At 44.4% G+C, this 11,543-nt stretch overlaps 1 long non-coding RNA gene across 1 annotated transcript in view; it reads right to left on the bottom strand.

Moving 5' to 3' along the window:
- Nucleotides 1-6,480, bottom strand: part of LOC109307618 — an 11,976-nt gene extending 5,496 nt beyond the window's left edge. Inside the window, exons 1-2 of the long non-coding RNA XR_002100317.1 lie at nucleotides 6,470-6,480; nucleotides 4,376-4,383 (exon numbers count right to left, since the gene is read on the bottom strand). This is a non-coding gene — a long non-coding RNA (uncharacterized LOC109307618). The remainder of the gene's footprint in view (nucleotides 1-4,375; nucleotides 4,384-6,469) is intronic.
- Nucleotides 6,481-11,543: the final 5,063 nt, after the last annotated feature.

Here is an 11,543-nt window from a genome sequence, read left to right as displayed (position 1 = left end):
TCAAGAGTAAATTGGATGCTTATCTTGCTGGGATCCTATGACCCCAGCTGACTTCCTGCCCTTTGGGCAGGGGGCTGGACTCGATGATCTCCTGAGGTCCCTACCAGCCCTAATGTCTATGAAATCTATGAAAGCTCCTGCTTTCCCCATAGTTGACTATTCCTGAGTCTTGCAGAGGAAGGGTTAATTCAGTTATCTCCACAAGAGGGACCAGATTTCTGTAAATCAACTGTACTTTGATCTTCTACCCCTGATGCTAGTGATGAATGTTGTGTGCCTGGTGTGTCTGCTGACATGTGGGCTTGGAGAGGGAGAAATGCTTTTCCTTCTATCTAGCCCCATCTTGGAAGTAGATGTTGGCAGCACATCCTCAGTCATCTGTGCCTTGCTCCATCCCATTGTCCTTCCAGCTGCATGAGCCCAGTTCATCCTATCATCTTGTCTTTATAGGCAGCCATGCCATCTATTGTGTTGAAGCCTCTGAGAACCATGATTACTGAACAATGGTTATGCATGGCTTTGTTAGTTACTTCCTAACCCTGGGATTGCCAAGATCAGCACCCCCGCTCCACGTATGTGCATATGCACTTGGAATAAGCTGCAGCTGTGCTCATCTGAGCTTACATCTGTACTGTAAACATATTCATTGTGTTAAGTTTGGGGGCAAACTGTGATTTACTTGGTTAATTGTCCAGCAAGTAACAATAATGCTTATAATAGGAAATTGGGCCATATTCTGCTTTTAGTTACACCACTGCAAACCAGGAGTTACTACACTGAAATCAATACCGTTCTTTGGATTTACGGGGGTGGGGGGGTATTGAGATTTTGGGTATAACGAAGACGTTTAGTCATTAGATAGCAGTGGATTTTTAAAGATGTGTTAGGGAATGTTGTGCTTCTGAAAGTTGACAACGAAAAGTTTTGAATGAAGCACAGTGCAGAAAAGATTCCCCCCCCCCCAGCCCCCAAATCGCATAGCTCTGCAAATTTACCTTAATTATAATTTATCCCAATCCTGGATTTTAACTCAGCTCTGCCAGAACACCATACTCTTGACCTACAGCATCCCTATTGTTTATTCAGCCTCTGACCCTACAAACACTTTTTGCCAATGAGGCTAGGGACAGACATTCAAAAACCCTGAGCCTGAATCGATTCAATATTTGCAGGTTAGTCTAACCTGTCTAGATTGAATCAGTTTGCAACTGGACAGATATTTCTTCTAGGCTGAAGAAATGCAGGCACATGCCTGCAGTGACTCAGGCTAGAAGCTGGGGGCTGCTAGTTTCCCTTCCATAGTGCTGAGCTGAGCCGGGGGTGGCCAGATCCCAGCAGGATGCTCTGATTACGGAGAGGTGTAAACCCCCACCCTGGCCTGCACTGTTCCAGGCTTTTGCCTGCTTGCTGTTCAAGGGGAGGAAGTATTGCTAGACCCCAGCCTTGGGCTAGCACTCTGAGGCAAAGGGGGTGTGTGCAGTGCATGTGGCTGTTGATGATGCTGAGCTTTTCAATCTCCCTCTCCCTGCTGCTTCATACTGACTGCAAACCTGACAGGTGAGGGATCTGGTAACACAGCATTTATCAGCCCATCAACAAAACAAACACTTCTCTCATTAGTTTAAGCTCTTCTTAAACAGGTTTTTCAAGGAAGGAATGGAGGGTGATTAGCTTCAAAAAGCCTTAAGCAGCCACTGTTCTGTCTGCCTGTCCCAGTGAAATTGGAGACGCACACAGACACCTCTCAGCATTAGTTAGCATGCTACATGTGTAGGATCCATGGGGATGGGGTTAATGTTGTGGGAGAGGGGTAAGGTGGCCATCTCAGAGGACATTCCAGTTTTCTGCTGCTTGGTCCTCTGTCCTCTATTGATACGAAACCCAACGCCTTTATGTCCTCTATTTTTCTCTTCAAGAGAGGTAGGATAGGGAGAAGCCAGGGAGACTCTGTTGTGCTTGCAATCTCTGCCAGAGCTCTGGCTAGGGAGCAGAGGGGGAGGGCCAGCCCTGCTCTCTGGAGCAGACAGCATAGCCCAGCCCAGCCCAGGGCTGCAAAGCATCTGGGGTCCTGAGGGACTCTGGTTTAACTTAAACTGGGAAGGGGTCTGGGATAGGCATTGCATAAACCGGTTTGGCCCAAATCAGTTAAGTCTGATGCTACATTCAACCAGGTTTGTCTTAAACTAGTTTCACCCATTTTGAAACCAGTTTATTTACACTGAACTTATCTTCTGTTACAGGCTTAAACCAGTTTCTGATCATTTAAACTGGTTTATGTGTAATGTCCATCCCTAGACAGAATCTCATTCCTGACACTCTAGCACCTCTACTATCCAGATTCCCTGGAACCAAGGGGCCATAGGATACCTGTGGTGTGCTGAAGGATTTAGACTAAATGGCTTTGTACTGTGAATCAGTTGACAGAGTAACAGAACTAGAACATTTTCATATGGAGGCAGGCCTTTATTTAACTAACAGCAGGAATCCTGTTCTTTAGGCAGGCGCATTGATCCTGGCTCTTTGTGTTGGCCTGTTTATATCTAGAGTCTCAGTGTCACATCTGCTGTCATCTATCCTGCTTGTCTCTACAAGTATAGCAAATATATCACACCTGTTCTATTTATTGCCTTCAATTAGTACCGTGGGCATTATTTACTTCAAATCACCTCTGAATTTTGGCCTTCTATCTTTTGACAAGTTATTCAAATGTTATTCAACACGTGCATCTGTTTATTACTGTTTGTTACTTAAGTGGGGTGCCAAAAAATCCAATTTAGAAGGGGAAAAAATGGGGAAAGTTTGAAATTTTTGTTGACCTGAAAATTGAAAGTGCTCGCTTTAGGCTGAAACGTTCCATCCTGAGCTTTTTAATTTGTTGACTTTTTCTAAATGACAACAAAGGAAATGGGCAAAAAACAATAAACCTTAACCCCCATTATGCACACACAACTGATTTTGGGTGTTTCTTTTTTTTTTTAAATTCTCAAAACCTCAAAGTGATTTTTTTTGGGTTAAACTAATGTATATTTCCAAAATATTTTTAGTTTTGCCCAGTCTGTTTCTCACCAGAAAAAAAATTTTTTGAAAATTTTTTCCAGCTCTACTGTAAATTTGTAATAAGAGAGAGTTCCTGCATCAGAGAATTTAGAATCTATGGAGGCAGACAAAAGGTCAGAGAAAAGAAATCCTATTTTAACGACCCGAGACACTGAGAGATTAAATGACCTGTCCAAAGTTAACCAAAGAACTCTCTGGCAAAGTGAGGAACTGAACCCAGAACTTCTGAATCTCAGCGCAGTGCCTTTTCACAAGATTCATCATTTCTCTTTTTTTATGCCTTGTGGTTGATCACCCAAGTTGCATGATGTTACTTCTGCTCTTTGACTGGATGACTGAAATTTTGTAAGCAGATGATAGCAAAAGTATACAACATATGAATACCATGAATTGTCCAAGAAATGCAGCCATTCCTGACATAAAAGACAAAACCAATTATACCAGTTATAGTCATGCCAATAAATGATTTTTTCAATTTGCTAGCAACCTGGAAGTTTAGGAGTGAAATGTTTTTTCAGGTCAGAACTAACATTTATTCTGACACAGAAGGAAAGATTTTTGTTTTGAGTTTCAAACCCTTAACTGTTTTAAAAACAAAATCAAAATTTTGAATCAAAATATTTTATGTCAAAAAACAATTTGATGATTTGAAAATTTTTAGTTTAATGTGATTATTTTTATAATTGGTTAGCATATTTATTTTAACACATGAGCAATTTAGCAAAACAGATGAATTTGCAAAATGTTTCAATGTTCTTGAAAATGCATTTCTAACCAAAAAACATGTGGTTGAAAAATTTCATCCGCATTGACAACCAGTGTGCTCAGGAAGAATAAAGTAAAGGGGCATGAAAATGGTCACACCAACCTGCTCTGTGAAATTTGTAAAAGATAAGTATGAGATACATATCTTCATAAAAGATATGTATCTCTTTTTGCTCAACTCGGCTTTTTACCCATGTCATCATGTTAGTGGCAAGTACAAAGCACAGTTAGTGACTTACTGTCAGCTTGTTTCCTAATATCTGTGGCTAAGGAGTAATTCCTATTTAAATTTTGCTAACATAGAAAATATCCTAACCTAAGAATTAGTTATCTCCTCCCCCAACTTCATTTAAAAAATTCTAATTGCAAGTATGTTTCAGCTGACACCCAGCCTCCAAATAATTAGACTTTCTCTACAAAAAAAATCTACAGCTATTTAATAAAGCTCTTTACTGTTAGAAAATCTGAAAGTGCATAATTAATGTATCCAGCCAATTCCCTATTGCCATATAATTACTGATCATTCATTATCACCCCAAATGACTTATGCCACCCACTCAACTTTAACTTTGCCCCTCAAATCTGTCAAAATATACACACATATCAACATCTCAAACTGCTATTAAAATACAGGAACACACTTTTTTCTCAAACGAATCAATTTTCAACATAATTTAACAATCGTGCACTAGTGAGAACAATTTACTGCTAAACCATATGTGTGTTATTTACAATACAAGATAGTTACTAATTCAAACTTACAATTCCTGTTCTTTATCTCATATACCTAATATTAGGGAACCAACAACCAGCACATTTCATAATACCAAACAGCATATTAATCATTTCACTTTTAAGTTAGTATACTAATAATCTTTCTTTCCATCAACATGTCCCTCTCTACTAAAGCACATACACATCTTAGGAGGCTTTGAGGCCCTGCCCTCTGTATTTTATCAACAACATATACCTTCTCAGGTACCTATTCCAAACAAAGAGCCAAATTCCCAACTGGTATAAATTGCAGAACTCTATCAACTTCAGTGGAGCCTTTCCAGTTAATGCCAGCAAAGAATTTGACACCATTTTTCAACTGAAAAGTGCAACTGAAGTATAGTTTGAATGGGTTGTGCGAAGTGTTTGGAGAAATTATGAATGAGTTGATAATTGCATTGCAGTTGTAAAATCACTGGGTCTCTACTGTGCATTTCCAGACTTTCTGAAGTAAAGTTTTCAAATAGCTCAGCCAGAAAGCCTCAGTTGCTCTGTAAGATCCATATTATCCAAGCTACCTAGGTAGGTCCTAATACAACCTTCACCATTAAGCAGCAGAACACCTCAAATTCATCCTTTCAGCAGCTTTGTGATGTAATGAAGTATTATCCTTATTTTACAGATTAGGAGCAGGGTAGATTAAATGATTTTGCCCAAGGTCAAACAGGAAGTCTGTGGCTGAGGGATGAAATAAACCATGCCACTTGACTCCTCGTCCAGTGCTCCATTTATAAGACCATGGATACTTAATTTTAAAATGTTAAATGTCCAAAATCTAGGAAAAGCTCTTTGGAAAGTCAACCAAATATTGGAACAGTACAATTAAAGTAGTTTATGATACTTACGCTTCAGTTAAAGAGCTTAGCACTGCTTCTCTTAATGAGCTATGAGTAGCTCTTCTATTATGCCTCTAAATGCTTTGAGCTCCCAGGGTCCTGAGAACTGGAGTGTAGGCACTAGTCCTTTTAGCTCTTTTAAGGTTTGGGGGCAACAGCCAAAGAAACAAGTGTAGCAGGCTTACCTTTTGGAGCTTGGGCTGAGTCCCAGGCTGGAGATTCTGCTGTTTTGATTGGTGGAGCCCATCTACCAATCAGGAGGCAGCCAGAGGAGTTAAGTCGCACCCCTTTCCTGAGGGGAGGGGGAGAAGAGCTCCCCTGGACCTGATTGTGGACTGCAACACTGTCAGGTCTGGAAGACTTCAGGGGCGGAGCCCTGGAGAGTATAAAAGGAGCTGTGTGCTGAACGCAGGGGAGATGCATTGGGGACGGAGAAGAGAGAAGAGTGGGGTGTGGAAGAGCTCAGGAGAGCTGCTCAGCAGGGTAAAACAGTAGCCTGGAAGAGCCCCTGAAGACTTCTACTGGTAGGGAGCTGCAGACAGCTCCAGTGATTAGGCTCTCGGTGATTAGGCTCTCTGAGCTGTGTGAAGTGGCTCGGGTCTACAACCTTTGATATGCAGCCAGAGACACGGTGTGCAGGCTGGAGCATGGAGTAGGATCTGTGGAGCCGCTTGAGTGGTTCAGGTCCCCAACCTCCACATGAGGCCGGGAGCTCGGTACAGGAGGCGCTGCATGGAAGGTAAGACACCCTGAGAGCTGCTTGAGGTGGCTCAGGTCTACAGCTGCTGACACGGTGGGCAGCAGCTCAGTGCAGACCATGCTGCACGGAGGGTCCGGGAGCAGACCAAGCTCCAGTGCTGCTCAAGGCTTCCTGGGCCTCCAACCACAAGGTGAAGTGCCCCCTACACACAGCAGTGCCTGTGGCCCTAAGCCGGGCCGGCGGCAGCAGAGTCGGATGGCAGGAAAGCCCGGTGGGGAACAGAGCTCAACCTGGAGAATGGGAGGCAACCCTCTGGGACTGTGGAGTAGTAAGTTACCCTGGAGAAGGGTCCTCACAGGGGAGGGACCCCCAGAGTTGTGAAGGGGCACCACGTGAGCTGCTCCTGGGTGATAAGGGGGTGGGGCTTAGGGGCCTTTGGGGTCTCCCTCTTCTTTTCTTTCCCCCCACCTCCTTTCCTGTAGTGATACCTTGGGAGTGGGGCCCTTGCCCTGGTGGGCACCCAGGTAGTCTAAGGATTGCTTGTTATATTTGTAGACTGTACCTTATACTTTATGTGAATAAGTTGAAGTAATACTTTGTATATTTATAGAGTTATAAGGTTATCCTTTGTTCTGGGTTGTTTTATTGTTCACTTGTATTTTTGAATAATAATTGTGTGTGTGTATGTGATAATATATATAGTATAGGGTTTTTTGTTTTGTAAATCTGTACATATATATAATCTATGTCCTTACCCTTTAATGATTTTGTTGTAATAATAAATTTGTATATAGTTAAGTAATTGATTGACTGGGCCTGACTCTATAGGGGATGGAGGTGGCCGTGGACCTCTGTGTCCCTCCACAGCACACTGCCCTGCCAATAATTCCCTTAATTGGAGAGGATAGTACAAACCTGTGTACACCCGGGCTACACAAGTATGTCCGTATGCAACATGGCTGTGGGCCTGTTTCCATTCCAGTCAGTGGGAAAACTTCTGTCTTCTATTATTTAATCATCCATTCTATTAAATAGCAATACTTATTTTGTATGGAAAGTGGCCTTGTGATTGGACTGATTTCTGTGCATGCATGACGTTTGCTGTAAATATTAACTTAATATTTGTAATAACTGAGCAGAACTTGCAACAACCCATTAAAACATACCAAAGGCAATGGGTATTTTTCAAGCTGAAGAGGATAATTTGATTTGGATTCTTCTAGCATGTTCAGTATTTGGGGAACAGGGAAGCAACAAAAAAAAAAGTACAAGGACACTTTTGAAAACCTAATTGAGAAAATCTTCAGCAGGTGTAAGCAGCCATAGCTAGAGTGAAGCTCATGGAGCTGTGCTAGTTTTACACTGCTCAGACTCTGTTCACAACTTGCCTTTTCCTGGGCGCTGGTTAGGCGTCATCTAGAACGCTGTGTGCAGTTTTGAGCTCCGCATGTTAAAAAGGACATGGAGAAGTTAGGGTGCAGAGGCAGGTGACAAAAATGATGAAGGGCTTGGAAGGCAAGTCATATGAGGAGAGGTTGAGGAAAATAGGCATGTTCAGCTTGCTGAAAATGTGCTTAAGAAGGGACATGATAGCAGTCTTCAAATATCTGAAGGGCTGCCATAAAGAAGAGGGAAAACACCTTATTTCTCTCACTGCAGAGAGTAGAATGTGAAACAGTGGCTTGAAGTCGCAGGAAGGCAGGTTTATATTGAACATCCAGAAAAACTTCTACATGGTTAGACCAGTGAGGCAGTGGAATAGACTGCCTAGGGAAGTTGTGAAGTCTCCTTTGCTGGAGGTGTTCAAGAAGAGATTGGGTAAGCATTCATCAGTGATGATTTAGGAGCAGCTGTCTATGCTCTGCTGTGGGTATTTCTCATGCCTCTGGGCTTTGGTGGTTACCACATGAGACCAGGAAGAATTTTTTTCTCTTCCTGCTGCTACGTGTTACAAGGTTTTTTGGGGGTTTTTTGCCTGCCTTAAAAGTACTGGGTATTGGCTGCAGCCAAGGCTGGGGATCTTGACTGGGATGTGCCAGTGTTCCTCCTATGGCTTAAACCCCAGAGGTTTCTAGTTAGAAGGTCTTTCCTCTCTGTTCAGGACAAAAACAGTAACCATATTTGGGCTCAGGGAGGGAGTTTTACCCTATATTCAGATCGGTACAGGCTGACGAGGGTTTTGCCTTTCTCCGTAGTGGAGAGTGTGGCCCTCTTCCTTGGATCCCTCAAGCATATTTTAATAGCACTCGTAGCAGCAGGACTTTTACTGCTGTTGTCTCCCTGTTTTATTTGTGGCAGGTTAGGGTATTATGTCTTGTGGTTGTGTCAGCACATACTAAAGTTACTGGCTCAAACTACACTGACTATGTAGTTTTACTAATAGGTTAGACTCATATGTTAGACAACCTTGCACACACTGAGGAAAACCTTCAGACAGAGATGGATCTTTTCAGAGAAGCCTACCAAATTTCAGGATTCTCTCAACATTGAGAAGACTAAAGTGCTCTATTAGCCTGCCCTGGGCCATGAATGCAACCACCCTCCCCAAATTACCATCCAGCCCAGTATGGATCAGTGCTCTGTCATCTACCAGTTCGCAGTCAAGCTTGGAAAGTCAATCTTAGAGCTGAGGCTTTTTAAGTAGAAATGATTATTGCTTAGTTTGATTTCTTTTCATGAATCATACATTGTTATGGTAGTAAAAAGAAATTTCTCTGGTGTAATAATTCATAGTTTCATACTTTCATAGATGTTAGGGTTGGAAGGGACCTCAATAGATCATTGAGTCCAACCCCCTGCCCTGGGCAGGAAAGAGTGAGGCGGTCATATGACCCCAGCCAGGTGCTTGTCCAGTCTTCTCTTAAAGACCCCCAAGGTAGGGGAGAGCACCACCTCCCTGGGAAGCCCATTCCAGATTCTGGCAACCGTTACTGTAAAGAAGTTCTTCCTAATGTCCAACTTAAATCTGCTGTCTGTCAGTTTGTGGCCGTTGTTCCTGGTTATTCCAAGGGGTGCCCTGGTAGACAGAGCATCTCCAGTTTCTTGCTGCCTCCCCCACCAATGAATTTGTAAATGGCCACAAGATCCCCTCTCAGCCTTCTCTTGCAGAGGCTGAAGAGATCCGGGTCCCTCAGTCTCTCCTTGTAGGGCCTTACTTGCAGGCCTCTAACCATATGAGTGGCCCTCCTGGACCCTCTCAAGGTTAATCACATCCCTCTTGAAGTGCAGCACCCAGAACTGGATGCAGTACTCCAACTGTGGCCTACAGTGTCGTATAGAGAGGAAGTATCACTTTCCTGAACCCGTTTGTGATGTACCTGCTAATGCATGATAGAGTGTGGTTAGCTTTACTGATTACTTTGTCACGTTGATGGCTCATATTCATCTTGAAGTCAACTATGACTCTGAGATCCCTTTCTGCCTCTGTGCTGCTGAGAAGGTCATCCCTTAGCTTATAGGTATGTTGGTGATTCCTTCTCCCTAGATGCCACATTTTGTATTTGTCTTTGTTGAACTGCATCCTATTCTTTTCTGCCCACTTTTACAACCTGTCCAGGTCTGCCTGGATTCAATCCCTTCCCACTAGTGTATTAACTTTACCCCATCATTTCGTGTCATCTGCAAATTTGGACAAAGTGCTCTCCATGCCCTCATCCAAGCCACTGATGAAGATATTGAATAGCACAGGTTCAAGAACCAAGCCTTGGGGGACCCCATTGCCTGCATCTTTCCAGGTCAATACCAACCCGTCCACCACCACTGTCTCAGTGTGACCCTTAAGCCAATTTGCCACCCACCTGACCGTGTAATCATCTGTCACAGCCTCTCAGTTTGTTTATGAGACTAGGATGAGATAACGTATCAAAGGCCTCCTTAAAATTGAAGCAGGTGACATCTACCTTTACTCTTGCATCTAAGCATTTTGTTATTATTGCTTAGATACTTATGCATAGTTGTCTTATAAAAGCTGTTCTGTGGTTTGTTTAATTATGGTTAATATTTGGTTTGTAAATAAAGGTTTCTATTTGCTTTGTTCAAGTCTTCACTTCATGTTTCCTATGTGTAAGAGGGGAAGTGTAGAAGGGTTGGAGAAGGAGGTTTGCTGGCTTGTAGAGTGAGGGCCTGCCTGCCTGGTTTTGAATTTGTTTTGTTCTCCTCCACTGCCAATCACCAGCTGAACTCCTGAACCCCAAGAAGCTGCATGTGCTCAGAGCAGGGGCAGAAAAAATATGGCCCGTGGGCCAGATCTAGCCCACCAGGCACTTTCATCCAGCCCAAGGCACCTACCAACTAATTGTACCCCACCCAGCCATTCTGTCCACGAGGTTGGGAGTGAGGTGCCCACATATACACACACCCCTACCAACATACCCTGTTATGCCTCACTCCCACCCTTGTGGGTCGAAAGTCCCAGCTCAGGCAGCTTCCAGCTAGGATTACTGCTGCTATTGCTGCAGCCACTGGGGGACCTGCTCACCAGGTAGGGAAGTGGTGGGGGCAGGGGTGGTGGGGAGTTGCAGCTGGGTGGGAGGGTGGAGCGTGGGTCTGGCAGCAGCATGGAGGAGCCCGTGCCTAGGGCGGTGGCCGCAGCGTGGAGTTGGGGTGGGCAGGGTATGGGTGTGAGGGCGGGGAGGTATGGGGCCTTCACATTCCCCCCATGGCATGCAGCCCCTACAGGTGGCGGCAGCAGCAGCAGCAGCCCAGCTGGGCTGCCTCTATCTCCGGGGCTTCTCACTGCACATGCACAGCTCCATGCTCTGAAGCCAGCTGCCTTCACCTCTCCCTGCTGCACAGGTCCTTGGACTCCGCTAGACGTGGAGGGGGGTCCTGGCTCCTGCTTCCCTGCAGAGTCCTGGCACCTGCACAGCAGGCAGTGGTGAAGGCAGCCAGCTCCAGTACATGGAGCTTCCTTCCAGTGGTGCACGAGTGCAGAAGCTGCACGTGTGCAGCCGGGAGCCCTGGTGATAGAGGTAGTCCAGCCAGGCTGCACTCCTCGCTGCACCCTGGCAACACTGTCCAACTTATCAATCGGTCAGCTGTGCTCCTTGGGGTCTATTCGGTCTGGAGGTGGGGGGAGGGGAGGGGATTCAGGGTTCATCCATTCAGTTTTCAGCTTAGTGCTTGATGGACTTCAGGGATAATCCCCAAAAAACCTAAAACCCCAGAGGAGGGGGTTTTAGAGGAGGGGTGGTTACAGGAACCTGGGGTGTATAGGAATTGAAATGTAAAGAGCAGGGCTGTTAGTGCTAATGTCCCTATTCAACATCCCAGAATTCAGGGTTCAGGCATTTTGTTGTTCTGCTCAGTGCCTGCCTTTTTTCCACTGAGTCCATATAATCGAAAATGGGTTTAGGGAGATTTTGGACATTTGTGACTGTGATATTACTTGGTGGTTTTGGCACCTCAGTGTC

The sequence above is a fragment of the Crocodylus porosus genome, unplaced genomic scaffold (genome assembly GCF_001723895.1).
Source record: "Crocodylus porosus isolate Cpor-Errol unplaced genomic scaffold, CroPor_comp1, whole genome shotgun sequence".
Taxonomy (NCBI): Eukaryota; Metazoa; Chordata; order Crocodylia; family Crocodylidae; genus Crocodylus; species Crocodylus porosus.
Note: the sequence above shows the minus strand (reverse complement) of the source record. Positions and strands in the feature narration are given on the sequence as shown.